The sequence below is a fragment of the Sprattus sprattus genome, assembly GCF_963457725.1.
Source record: "Sprattus sprattus genome assembly, chromosome: 21".
NCBI classification, from domain to species: Eukaryota; Metazoa; Chordata; class Actinopteri; order Clupeiformes; family Clupeidae; genus Sprattus; species Sprattus sprattus.
The window spans coordinates 1,034,334-1,048,350 of NC_137919.1; the positions used below are offsets into that span (position 1 = coordinate 1,034,334).

Consider the following 14,017-nt stretch of genomic DNA (forward strand, 5'->3'; position numbering starts at 1 on the left):
GCACTGACTCTTTAAGGATATAATGCATGTTTAACACATCAACACAGTGAGGTGGAATTATTGGTTTGTTGCGAATATAGTATCTCAACACCTAGACAACTCACAACAGGACTTAAATTAATCTAGAACCACGTTTGACACCAAATAGATCGGCGATCTTTATTTCTTTTTTTGTTCTCTGGGGGGACTGACACCCCACATGGGGTAACTGAGAATAACATTACTCAAGACTCAAATAACTAAGACAACGTGTCAAAAAGCAGACGAGAACAAAGCAGGCATTCAAAGTGTGGGCACTCTGGATGAGGCCAGTGCTCACCAGATATTTCTGGACAATGACATCCCAAGGACTTGGAAGAGTGTTGATATCATGGAAGTTTATTAAAAATAAATAAAGTCATGGCCTCAATTGCTGGTGAGTTGGTACACAGTGTCACCTCGTACTGCCTTTTTGTCTAAAGTCACAGAGATGGATGCAATGTTGTAGTCAGACAGTGTCCTTACGATCACAAAGGGGGGGTTGTTGTGAAATTTGGAGGACATTAGCACACAATGGACGCATGCATGATAGTTAGAGTAACTGGTTATGAAGACAAATGACTCCATGGTACACTCAACCATACAGGTACAGGTTGAGTTCATGGATCACTACAGGGAACACCAGGAACGAGACTTACTGCACTTACACCCCCCAGACCCAAACACATCTAGAATATAGGGCATAGTATGTGTACTGGGAACAGGGAAGCTAACTTGAGGATGCCATTTTCTGTGGAAGACACATTTCAGTTTTTTTTTTTTTGTCTGGGGCCTGCCACACTTATGCCCCCTTAACATTGAAACCATGAAAGTATGGCACTGTTAAACTCCTGTTAAACTCCTGTTAAACTCCACGCACCAGCACTGTTAAACTCCACGCACCAGCACTGTTAAACTCCACGCACTAGCACTGTTAAACTCCACCCACCAGCACTGTTAAACTCCACGCACTAGCACTGTTAAACTCCACCCACCAGCACTGTTAAACTCCACGCACCAGCACTGTTAAACTCCACGCACCAGCACTGTTAAACTCCACGCACTAGCACTGTTAAACTCCACCCACCAGCACTGTTAAACTCCACCCACCAGCACTGTTAAACTCCACGCACCAGCACTGTTAAACTCCACGCACTAGCACTGTTAAACTCCACGCACCAGCACTGTTAAACTCCACGCACCAGCACTGTTAAACTCCACACACCAGCACTGTTAAACTCCACGCACCAGCACTGTTAAACTCCACGCACCAGCACTGTTAAACTCCACCCACCAGCTCATCAACAACAACATAGACATACAGGACACATGTCAGCTCATCAACAACAACATAGAAATGCAGGACACATGTCAGCTCATCAACAACAACATAGAAATGCAGGACACATGTTAGTGGTTACAAGTCACTTTGGCCAGTCACATGGCTTTAAAAGAAAGCATACCAGTGTGCTAGGGATGGCCAAGCCTGATGTTCTGTCACGGCCGGCGTTCAACAGAGGGGTCTCGAGTTTCACCGACCCTGTTTGGAAAACTGTTTGGTGATCAACGCCTCAAAAGAAGTAGGTGAGCACTGTCAGAGGGAGTTAGGCAGACGTCACGGATGCCCCTGGAGTTAACATTCCCTTCAGCCCTACATTTAACCTCTAAACTTGCTCTTGTAACACGGAACAATCATAATCATTGTAATATTGTCTCTTAATTAACCTAAAGACTGGTTATTCAGGCAATCTTGGTATCTTGGTTGGTAAGCATTGGTTTCTTAACTCTGACAAGGCCAATTTTGTGTGGACTGTTCTGAGTTCTGCCGTGCTAACTCAGCTGCAAATGTTAAGAAAAACAAAGCTTTATTTTTCTGAGAAACAGAGCTAGGGTACGATGGGGTTGCGACAGCTCCACCCCCTTCTTCTGTCCGTATACCAAATCAGGTCTGTCAGAGGCTGATAAGAACAGCGAACTGCTGCATAGCCTGTGGGGTCTAGCCATGAGTGATACACAAACACACACACACACACACACACACACACACACACACACACACATAAACACGCACCACTGACGCTCACGAAATTGTGGTGTTCAATACACTTCAAGATCGTTAGAAATTCATGTTATTGTTGTCAAAAAACAGGTTTCAGCGCAGAATTATTGTAGACTGTATTGTAGACACCTGCCGTGGTCTAAAAAAAAAATACTACATATAAAACATGGATTGGCAAAAAACATCGGATGAAACCATATGATCGATGCTTGTGTATTCAAACAGCATAGGCCTGTCAGTGATCCAAGTGCACGCATGTGCTTGCATATCTGGCAAACCTGACACACTGAGAAGGTGGGAATGTCATTTTTTGGCTCGCCAAGTTTTCACCACAGTTTCCACAGAACACTTTCTTCAGAGACCGATGCACGTCAGTTTCATAAGTTATTCCTAGATGTTTCTCTCGGTCTCTGTTTAGTTTCGAATCGCAGGTAAACAATTGGCAGAGACCCTAATCGTCCGTTGTTTTCTCCCAATCGCGCCTAACCCACAGCTGTAACCAGAACCTTGGAATGCATTCACGTTTTGTTCCACTAGCGTCTTCAACAACGGGCACCTACCATTTCCGAAAGTAGGGGGAGTGAGCAAACGCTTCGTATTAACACAAACCAGTCCAACAACCTAACGGTTTAAGATGAGTTACAGAAGCGGTTTGTAGTACATTTTTAGCCAAACACTTGAAAACACAGGGAATACTATATTTACACCGCCCATAGGCTGGTGTTGTTGTCCACTGGGATCCCCCTTGCTCTTTTTAAATTAACTTCTACCGTGTTACTTGATTGACGGGTCCATATTTTTTGTTGGATTTTTTTTCTGTTGCTCGAGAAAGAACGAAAAAAAACGGGGATAATTTTGAGAGGGAGACAGAGCGCTGGAAAAATAACGACGGTGCTGGAAAGTGAAAGGCAAAGAAAGAGTACTTTGAACAACCGAAGAGAAATAGCAGAAAAGAACAGCTCCGACGCACTGGAGTCGAAGTTGTGCCATTTACACATTTAGTTATTTTGCATTTCCCCATCATCACATTGTTTCTTGCTTTCAAGGTAAGTTGCTTATTACCATTTTCGAACCTACAGCCTAAACAATATTTGCCGTGTGTCAGTGGCCATTTTATTCTGAAAGCTAAGAGCAGACTTCATCGACTTATCGAACTTATTGAGTGCTTTTGTCAATATCCATCTGAAATGTCTGGGAATATGTGTGGTTGTAATAATCACTGGAGTGCTTCATCTGTCAGATCACGTAGCCACGTCTATTACCTTTGTCTGTTTTCTAAACGGATCTATTCTTTTGTTCTGGAATTTGTCTGTTCTAAAAATGTCTATTTAGTTATTGTGATGAAAGCATGATCCAAATATCGTCTCATAGACCATTAGGTTAATGCAGCTACGCCAGTATGACATCAATCAATAATAATAACGACAACAACAACAATAACAATAACAATAATAATAATAATAATAATATATTTTAAAATATTATTATTATCTTCAGCTTCAAATGATATGAGGGTGTGTTGGCATGTATGTGAGCGGGTATGTGTACTGTCTGAGTAAGTGTGTGTGTGCACAGGCATGTTTTTGTCGACGCACGTGTGGTGTTGCCACTGATGGTCTTTGTCTCGCTCATTAAATCCCTGGTGAAGAGACAGCGGACGTCTGAGAGAGCTGAGGGAAGTGAGAGAGGGCGTTTGGAAAGAAAAGGAGACAGGGAAGGTTGCGTGTGTGAACCGCGCGGAATTGCATACTAGTTTAAAGGCAAATTGATAACCAGGCGTGAATCACGGATAATAAGCAGCAGGCAATGGGACAGAGTCCTCTGAGGTCGAACGGTAGTAATATGATGATACATACAGACAGCAATAAGCTGAAGTGTTTTTGTAGGCATTCCTCATTGAGGATTAGGACCACATATAGGGACGACCACACAGTCTTTTCGCAAGGCTTGATTTGGGCATTAACGCTGTTCAGAGACACTTCGGGATTTCACCGATTCATTGTTTTGTTCTGTGCGTGCGTGCGAGCGGGCGGGCGGGCGGGCGCGCGGATTGATCAACACAGGCTGGCTTTTAACAAAGTGTGCATGTGTGCGCGCGCGCCTGGTTGTGAGTGTGTGTTGTGTTTGTGATCGGTAGACAGGGGATGGGCTGCTTTGGGTGAAGGGGGCGTAGAGGGGTCACGGGCTGGCCGCTCAAAGACGGTAGTGCTGGCTGCTTGTGAGAGGAGCTCACCGAGGGGGTGAATGTGTGTCAATGTCAAACGGGGGAGGTGTGTCGCTCACAAGGTTGACTCATCGTATCTCTCAGTCCCTATATATGCTCTCTGCGCCTTTACTGACCGTTAAAGGCGACTCTAAGTGCATATGAAGTAGAGAGGTCGAGATAGCCATACTGTTGCAAAGCAGTCACTAAATGTATGGTGCATTCGTGATAATTGCACTTAACAATGCGTACACATTTTTATATGCAATCGCGGATACACAGGCTCACGTCCGCACTCAAAGAGGCACACACACACACACACACACACACACACACACACACACACACACACACACACACACACATGCACACACCACTGTCTCGATCCCTCTTCAGACTGTAGCCGACTGTTGCGCAGCTGGTGGTATCTACACCACTCGCAGTGACTCATCTCATCCATACGGAATTTAAAGATAACACGGCTCATCCGTGCCTCATGCGTGCCTTGGAGCTCAGCCCCAGATCTCGCCCCGTGAGACGTGCCACGCTCAGAGATTGGCACTCTGACCAGCGGGCGGAAGTGCTGCTGTGTCAATTTTCAGTGTGGTATTTTTTCTAAGGTGTTTTTCTCCTGCGCTATTAATGGGTCATGCATTTAAGGGTCCGGAATTTCCACCCCTCCTCACGATGCTACTCTTCACAGCCCGACTTAATTCCAAACCACTGGGCCCACAACTATACTATAACCAGCCGCGATCTCTCTCACTCTCTCTCTCTCTCTCTCTCTCTCTCTCTCTCTCACTCTCTCTCTATCTCTCTATCTCTCTTTCATGTCCACAGAGTCCACTAATATACTTTTACGCATATTGAGGATCTGTCTCCTTATATCTCCTCCTTTAAGCCTCCAAACACACACTATGTTCTAAACATCCACATACTAATCATAAATTATTGTTTAGTTATTGACTTGACACACACATTTTGTTTTTGTCTTATTACAGCCAAACTTGTTAAGAACCATAGCTGTCACAGATTATCCTCATGTATGCTTTTGGGAGAGTAAGCAAGTCATAGCGCTGTGTGTGTTGTCGGTCATCACAGATTTGTACTAGAACATCTTGCTAGTTCCCCTTCTTAAATCCATCCAAGTGGAACCATAGCTATGTGTGTGTGATTCAGCACCTTGGCTAGCTCCTAGAACAGGACAGTGGCACTGACCGTGGTGCTGAAAGCTTCACTTTAGCTTGATAGTAACTCACTTTTTATTGGAAGCAATGACTTTAAGTGTCCATGTACTCAACATTATATTTCAGAATGGTTGTATACATCATAGGATTAGGCTGTGTTATCCACATAGATAGCTGCTAAATTGTTTGTTGATTGCAACATCAAAAGATCAATTACAATAGGTGATAGGCTATGTGATATGATGGCATATAATATAATTGGCCTACATGAGGGATAGCTGGTCAGGCATAGTGTGTAGTGATCTACACAAAATCCATTATTTTCATACATTCATTTACTTCAAAGATGTAATCCCACTAAGACTACCTGTGCTACCTGTGACCTTATAGAAAGAGCGTTTCCCTTAACACGTGTAGTGATTCAGGTGCAGACTCAATCCTCTGTGAACATTCTGTGCAGTTGTTATGGTTACTATAGTCCACAGTGCTGATAGTGAACAGTGATTAAACATTTGACAGGTTCTGTTTGTATAGTGTCCCGCACCTGGATACCACCTAAGCAGGAATGACCTTTACTTCTGTTTTTAGTGTCTTGGTAACATATTCTTCTGTGTAATCTACGTGTAAATCTACGTGTACATTGTGTTTTCAGTAGGGCCATACACTGATATGTGAGCCATCAATCAGCAAACGTAGTAGACCTACTGTACTTTCTTAATGCTTCATACACACACTGGTGTTGCCATCCTCACACGTGCTGTGTTATGATAATGTTGCATAACGATGATGAATGCTCTTCTCTGTCTCTGATCCATGGATGGAGGGTTTTATTACCCCCAATGTAATCCAGGGTAATTCAGTGGACTTCTTTACCACTTTAAGGAACCGCAACAATTTTTTTTTTTTTTTTATTGAACCAAGCTGTAACACTTGCTTACATACAATATACGTAGTTGAAACACTTGTTTACTTACTATCTGGGATCTGGGCCATCAGAAGATTCTTTGTTCTTTTCAGGTGCGCAGTCAATCACAACAACAGGGTTTTATAAAAATGTCATCCAGGGTAATTCAGTGGACTTCTTTACCACTTTTAGGAACCGCAACATTTTCCTCCAGATTGCTATTGGAGTTGCGTAAGTTAGGCGTAATGGCCATCGAGGTGTCGAATTATGACACCATATTGGGTGACGCAGAGACAAAGAACGCCACTACACAAAGTGATGTGGAGTTTTCCTCTGTCAGATCCAATATCCCAGATGGTAAAAGGCCAGTGGACCACTGGTGACCCATTGGGACTAGTGCTGGCGGGCTGCTGGCCTTTTACTCATCGGTTTTCAGGCGGTTCACTGGTGAGTCACGCAGCCCACCGTTTAGGCACTTCCTCTAAAAGCCTTCTTTTCTTTATTCATTTATACTTCTTCAATCATTTTCACCAACCCTAAACATTGTATAGATATTGCCAGTGCATAACAGAAGTCTGTAGATGATACAGATGTGTGTGTGTGTGTGTGTGTGTGTGTGTGTGTGTGTGTGTGTGTGTGTGTGTGTGTGTGTGTGTGTGTGCCAGTGCATAACAGAGTAGTAGTTGGCTGTTGAGACATACAGGAATCATTGTATAGATATTGCCAGTGCATAAGAGAAGTCTGTAGTTGGCTGTTGAGACTTACAGTGCATAACAGAAGTCTGTAGATGATACAGATGTGTGTGTGTGTGTGTGTGTGTGTGTGTGTGTGTGTGTGTGTGTGTGTGTGTGTGTGTGTGTGTGTGTGTGCCAGTGCATAACACAGTAGTAGTTGGCTGTTGAGACATACAGGGACCTGCGATCACCTCTACTTCCTTATCTCGCACTCTGCAGAGTCGGTTGTGATGGAACTGGAAATATTGCTATAAAACTTTAGCGTGCTTATTTAGATTCTGTCCGTTGTAAACACATACAAGTTATGAGGGAGTAGTGTACGTGAGGAACCCTGGAGGTGTAAGTGATTCTGATGCACATTCAGCCACTGGTGGGATTGGGCTACGCTCATGACCCCACTCCTCCGAGGCCACCAAAACATCTGGGATAGGCTCATGTCCCCACTCCTCCTAAAAACAAACCCAAAACATCTGTTCTGCAGTGACCTTAAGCTCCCTTGTCCTAAAAACAAGCCCTGACTGTTGGGTGTGGTGTATCTGTGTGTTTGTTTGTGTTTAGTGCCTTTGTGTCTTTTAACTGTACAAGAAAACTGAAGTTCCACAAGCTCCTCATAGTGACAGAATATTGTATTTCTTTCATACCTACATACATGGAAATTGGTCTTTGTTGGTTTGCTTGTGTTGTGACTCACTCCCCGACCTGTAAGTCACTTTGGCTTAACACATAAAGATTGAACCTCACTCATAGATGAAAAATACCCACAATAGTGAGAAGGGACCTGTTGGATCATCAGTACCTGTTTAGCATTAATTTGAAATCCAGTGTTTTAACACTGCCTTTCCCTTTGCTACAGTGAATATAACATCAGTGTTTTAACACTGCCTTTCCCTTTGCTACAGTGAATATAACATCAGTGTTTTAACACTGCCTTTCCCTTTGCTACAGTGAATATAACATCTTCAACTTAACTGCAATGACCCCGGAGCACGTAGCACAAATGTGACGGTTTAGCATGGAAGGTAGAGTGTGACGGGTTAGCATGGAAGGTAGAGTGTGACGGGTTAACATGGAAGGTTACAGGCCACCGCTGACTGTGTGACGGGTTAGCATGGAAGCTAACAGCAGTGACTAGGCCACCGCTGACTGTGTGACGGGTTAGCATGGAAGCTAACAGCAGTGACTAGGCCACCGCTGACTGTGTGACTGGTTAGCATGGAAGCTAACAGCAGTGACTAGGCCACCGCTGACTGTGTGACGGGTTAGCATGTAAGCTAACAGCAGTGACAAGGCCACTGCTGACTGTGTGACAGCGCTGACTTGGTCCTAACCTCTTTGGTCGGTGGCTCTACTCCAGAACCAGACGCTGAGGCACAATGGCTCCTCTGTCTCCCTCTCTGTTTCTGCATGCCCTTGTAGATTGTCCCCCTTGTAGGGGCTATTTTTGGGGCCGGCTGTGTTCTGTTACCCCATTCAGTTCTTTTTTTCTTGCCCCTGTTTTCCCCAGTGGGCATTTAGCTGAAAGCGGATATACACACGGACAGATCCACATAGTGTGTGTGTGTGTTTGTGTGTGCGTGTGTGTGTGTGTGTCTGTGCCTTTGTTTACTGCATGCACACTGTCTTTAAGATGCCCGGCACTTGCAGAGTATATTTGTACAAATGTGACAAACGTCTGGATCCACTGGCTGCGCCTCCAAACCCTCCACAACAGACAGACACATCACGTGACTCCACCAGTGAGATGGTTGGGGCCATTCCTCTTATACTTACCAGAGGTCAGCCACCACCCTTCCCTCCCTCCCTCCCTCCCTCCCTCCATCCCTCCTTCCCTCCCTTCTTCCCTCCCTCCCTCCCTCCTTCACTCCCTCCCTCCCTCCCTCCTTCCTTCCCTCCTTCCCTTCCTCCATCCCTCCCTCCACACAAGCAGGCAGCAGCAGGCTTTAGCTCTGATTTCCATGGTTGAGATTGAGTGCGGTTGTGTGCTGTCTGTGAGTGGGTGTGATGATGGACTGTGTGTGTGAGTGAGTGAGGGAGTGTGTGTGTATTTCTGTGTGTGTGTGTGTGTGTGTGTGTGTGTGTGTGTGTGTGTGTTTTTGTGTGTCTGATATCCGTATCCCATATGTCTAGCCAGACGGTGATGTCTCCCTGTTTGAAGGTCAAAGCTCTGTGGTTAACGGTGTGTGTTTTTAGGTGTGTGCATGTTTCTCAGTTTGTGTGTGTGTCTGTGTGTGTGAGTGTGTGTGTGTGTGTGTGTGTGTGTGTTTGTCTTAACGTCCAGGTGTGCAGTGTGTGTTTAACGGTGGTTGTACATGCAGAGAACGACCTTGAACAATGTCAAGCAATTAACTAGATCACTGTAATTTGCCGTACGCGGAAACTATGTGAATTTTCACACATCACAAATCCTGCACCAACCAGCCCTGTTGCAGAGTCCATCAGCAGAAAGAACGGCTTTGTCTGTTGTGTGTGTGTGTGTGTGTGTTTGTGTGTGTGTGTGTGTGTGTGTGTGTGTGTGTGTGTGTGTGTGTGTGTGTGTGTGTTTGTCTGTTGTTTTCCCTGGCCTGAATCAATCATATCAGTGTTGTCTGATCTCCACATAACGGAAGACGGATAATTGAGATGAACAGACAGAGACAGACTGAGAAAGAGAGAGAAACAGACAGACAGACAGACAGACACAGACTGAGAAAGAGAGAGAAACAGACAGACAGACAGACACAGAGGGAGAGATCAAGAAAGAGAAAGATTACAAATCTCAGAAGTCGAGAGAAAGGGTATTGTTCTTTTTCTTTCTTTCTGGAAGGTTCCTTCGGAGAAAAAAAAGGTGATGTATGCTTCACTCGTTCCGTGGGAAAATATAGAGGCTTTGGGGTTGAGAGATAGAGAAAGAGAGAGAAAGAGAGGGAGAGAGAGGGAGAGAGAGGTAGAGAGAGAGAGAGAATCAAATGAGAAGAGCTTTGGCATCTCTCTGCGTCTCCATGGTGGCTGGTGTTGCTCTTTTCTTTTCATGTATCACTCCCTCTTTCAGCTCCACACACACACACACACACACACACACACACACACACACACACACACACACACTCCCTCTTTCAGCTCCAACCTCCCCCACTGAGAGGGGATTGACAGACGGACAAACAGACATACATCAGCGCACACACACACACACACACACACACTTACTCTCACACACACACACACACACACACACACACACACACACACACACACACACACACACACACACACACACACACACTTACTCTCACACACACACACACACACACACACACACACACACAACACACACACACACACACACACAAACACACACACACACACACACACACACACTTACACACACACCCATCAACACACTCACACACATACATACATATTACCACACTCTCTCATACACACGCACACACACACACACGTGCATGCACATACGTATAAACACATCAGTACACTCATAAACACACACAAACACAAAAGATGTACCGTATATCATCATTTTTATATCATTATAATCATAAATACAAGTGCCCCATCCCATGCTGAACACTTGATCTGCCACATGGCCCCTGTACATGTCTCGGAGGGGTAGATGCACTGATAGCACAGCAGCACATATGGAGCTGATGCCTTGGTTAGCGCTATCAGCCATCTAGATCAATGGGCTGGGCTAACGGTGTTAGCGCTATGAGCCATCTAGATCAATGGGCTGGGCTAACGGTGTTAGCGCTATCAGCCATCTAGATCAATGGGCTGGATGAGGCGCTCAGGTGTCTGTGCTACTGGAGCAGAAAGTAGGATGGAGCCGGGGGCGATGCCAGGTCTGACCCAGTACTGAGTCTGGGTGTGTGTTTGTAGGCACACATGCACGTACGCACAAACACACAGACACACACACACACACACACACACACACACAGACACACACACATGCTTGCAGCCTGGATTTGCAGACACATACACAACGCTTCAACATAGGTCTTACACATGGGTGTAGGTCGTATTAAATAATATATGTTTAATTTGCACCTATGATCCATAAACACACACACACACACACACATAGATGTACGTATCTTACATCTGCATGTAGAGGAAGGTCATCACGAACTTGCAATTTACACACACACACCCTACAGACACACACACAAACACACACAGACACAGATGCGCACACACACAGACGCACACACACAGAAGCACACACACCCTACGTACACAGACTCACATGAACTTTATTCATCTTACCCTTCGCCGCCTTGGTTGTTGTTGTTGTTGTTGTTTTTCACTGTAAAGCGGCATTCAGCACTCCTCTGCAGCCAAAGCTGTGTTGACCCTAACGCCCTCTGACCCCTGTCATCACCCTCCTGCCAGCCCAAGCTGACCACAGCACCTGCCTGGGCTTTCATCCCCCCCAGATATATATCACTTTAAACAACCACGGCCTCCGCCACTCTACACACACACACACACACACACACATACACTGCACACACACACACACACACACACACACACACACACACACACACACACACACACACATACTCTACACACACACACACACACACACACACACACTGCATACACACTATTTGACCTCTCTTATCCCCCAATCACCTTTGACCCCTAAACACACATGGCATGGCATAGGCCTGGGCTTGAATTTATTTAGCTCCTACTATAGTTTAGCAACCATGCTAGACACTCTGAACTGTGGAGTTCAATCATGCTAAACACTCTGAACTGTAGAGTTCAATCATGCTAAACACTCTGAACTGTGGAGTTCAATCATGCTAAACACTCTGAACTGTAGAGTTCAATCATGCTACACACTCTGAACTGTAGAGTTCAATCATGCTACACACTCTGAACTGTGGAGTTCAATCATGCTAAACACTCTGAACTGTGGAGTTCAATCATGCTACACACTCTGAACTGTAGAGTTCAATCATGCTACACACTCTGAACTGTAGAGTTCAATCATGCTACACACTCTGAACTGTAGAGTTCAATCATGCTACACACTCTGAACTGTAGAGTTCAATCATGCTACACACTCTGAACTGTAGAGTTCAATCATGCTACACACTCTGAACTGTGGAGTTCAATCATGCTACACACTCTGAACTGTAGAGTTCAATCATGCTACACACTCTGAACTGTGGAGTTCAATCATGCTAAACACTCTGAACTGTGGAGTTCAATCATGCTACACACTCTGAACTGTAGAGTTCAATCATGCTACACACTCTGAACTGTAGAGTTCAATCATGCTACACACTCTGAACTGTGGAGTTCAATCATGCTAAACACTCTGAACTGTGGAGTTCAATCATGCTACACACTCTGAACTGTGGAGTTCAATCATGCTAAACACTCTGAACTGTAGAGTTCAATCATGCTAAACACTCTGAACTGTGGAGTTCAATCATGCTAAACACTCTGAACTGTGGAGTTCAATCATGCTACACACTCTGAACTGTGGAGTTCAATCATGCTACACACTCTGAACTGTAGAGTTCAATCATGCTAAACACTCTGAACTGTAGAGTGCTGTGAGATCTACATAAATACACTAAAGAACCCTGTGAGATCTGAAGAACCCTGTGAGATCTGAAGAACCCTGTGAGATCTGAAGAACCCTGTGAGATCTACATTAATACACTGAAGAACCCTGTGAGATCTGAAGAACCCTGTGAGATCTACATTAATACACTGAAGAACCCTGTGAGATCTGAAGAACCCTGTGAGATCTACATTAATACACTGAAGAACCCTGTGAGATCTGAAGAACCCTGTGAGATCTACATTAATACACTGAAGAACCCTGTGAGATCTGAAGAACCCTGTGAGATCTACATTAATACACTGAAGAACCCTGTGAGATCTGAAGAACCCTGTGAGATCTACATTAATACACTGAAGAACCCTGTGAGATCTGAAGAACCCTGTGAGATCTACATTAATACACTGAAGAACCCTGTGAGATCTGAAGAACCCTGTGAGATCTACATTAATACACTGAAGAACCCTGTGAGATCTGAAGAACCCTGTGAGATCTAAAGAACCCTGAGAGATCTACATATCTGATGGCTCTTTTCAGAAGAATTGCACCGCCCACATCCCCCAATTCCCCTAATGTCTGTCCAACACTGATGCATGTCCTTTCAATCTCTATTGCAGTGTATTCAGTGCACCACAGCCATACAATGTGGGGATTTCTTGAGCACATATTTCCTTTTACTACACAGTTACTAGAGGTATCACTGAAGCAACAACCATGGCTGGAGTCCTTGCCTTACGACTCCATTTGTATCCCTCAGATCTCCGGGATGTAAGAGGCTTCCAGAAACCTCCGTGTGTCAGTTCTGTGTTTCTATACGCTGCCAATGACTCATGTGGGCACAAACACCTCTGAGCCAATGATTCATTATTACACATCCTAGCATCCTAGCATCCTAGCACTCTCTGCCAGCTGTGTGAATGCTGGGCTATTTATGGGGCCCTTTTCATCAGCTTTGGGTGCAGGCAAGGGAGCTGGGCTGAGATCTGGCTGAGATCTGGCTAGGATCTGGCTGGGATCTGGCTGAGATGTGGCTAGGATCTGGCTGGGATCTGGCTGGGATCTGGCTGAGATGTGGCTGGGATCTGGCTGAGATGTGGCTAGGATCTGGCTGGGATCTGGCTAGGATCTGGCTAGGATGTGGCTGGGATCTGGCTGGGATCTGGCTGAGATCTGGAGGCCCAGATACTGGCATCCCTCTGGCTTCTGCAGGTATTGAAGTCAGAGGCAGTAGTGGGCAAACACACAGACTGAGAGAGCAGGGGGGGGGGGGGAGCAGGGGGTGGGAGAGACGCATTCAAAGGTATTTTGTAGGATTAGGCCAGAAAGCA

The 14,017-nt window shown here is 45.2% G+C and overlaps 1 protein-coding gene across 1 annotated transcript in view; it reads left to right on the forward strand.

The window, feature by feature from the left end:
• Positions 1 to 2,977: 2,977 nt before the first annotated feature.
• Positions 2,978 to 14,017, forward strand: part of ndrg2 (NDRG family member 2) — a 34,638-nt gene continuing 23,598 nt past the window's right edge. Inside the window, exon 1 of the mRNA XM_080859776.1 lies at positions 2,978 to 3,123. The gene's annotated coding sequence lies outside the window, so the exon portion shown is untranslated. The remainder of the gene's footprint in view (positions 3,124 to 14,017) is intronic.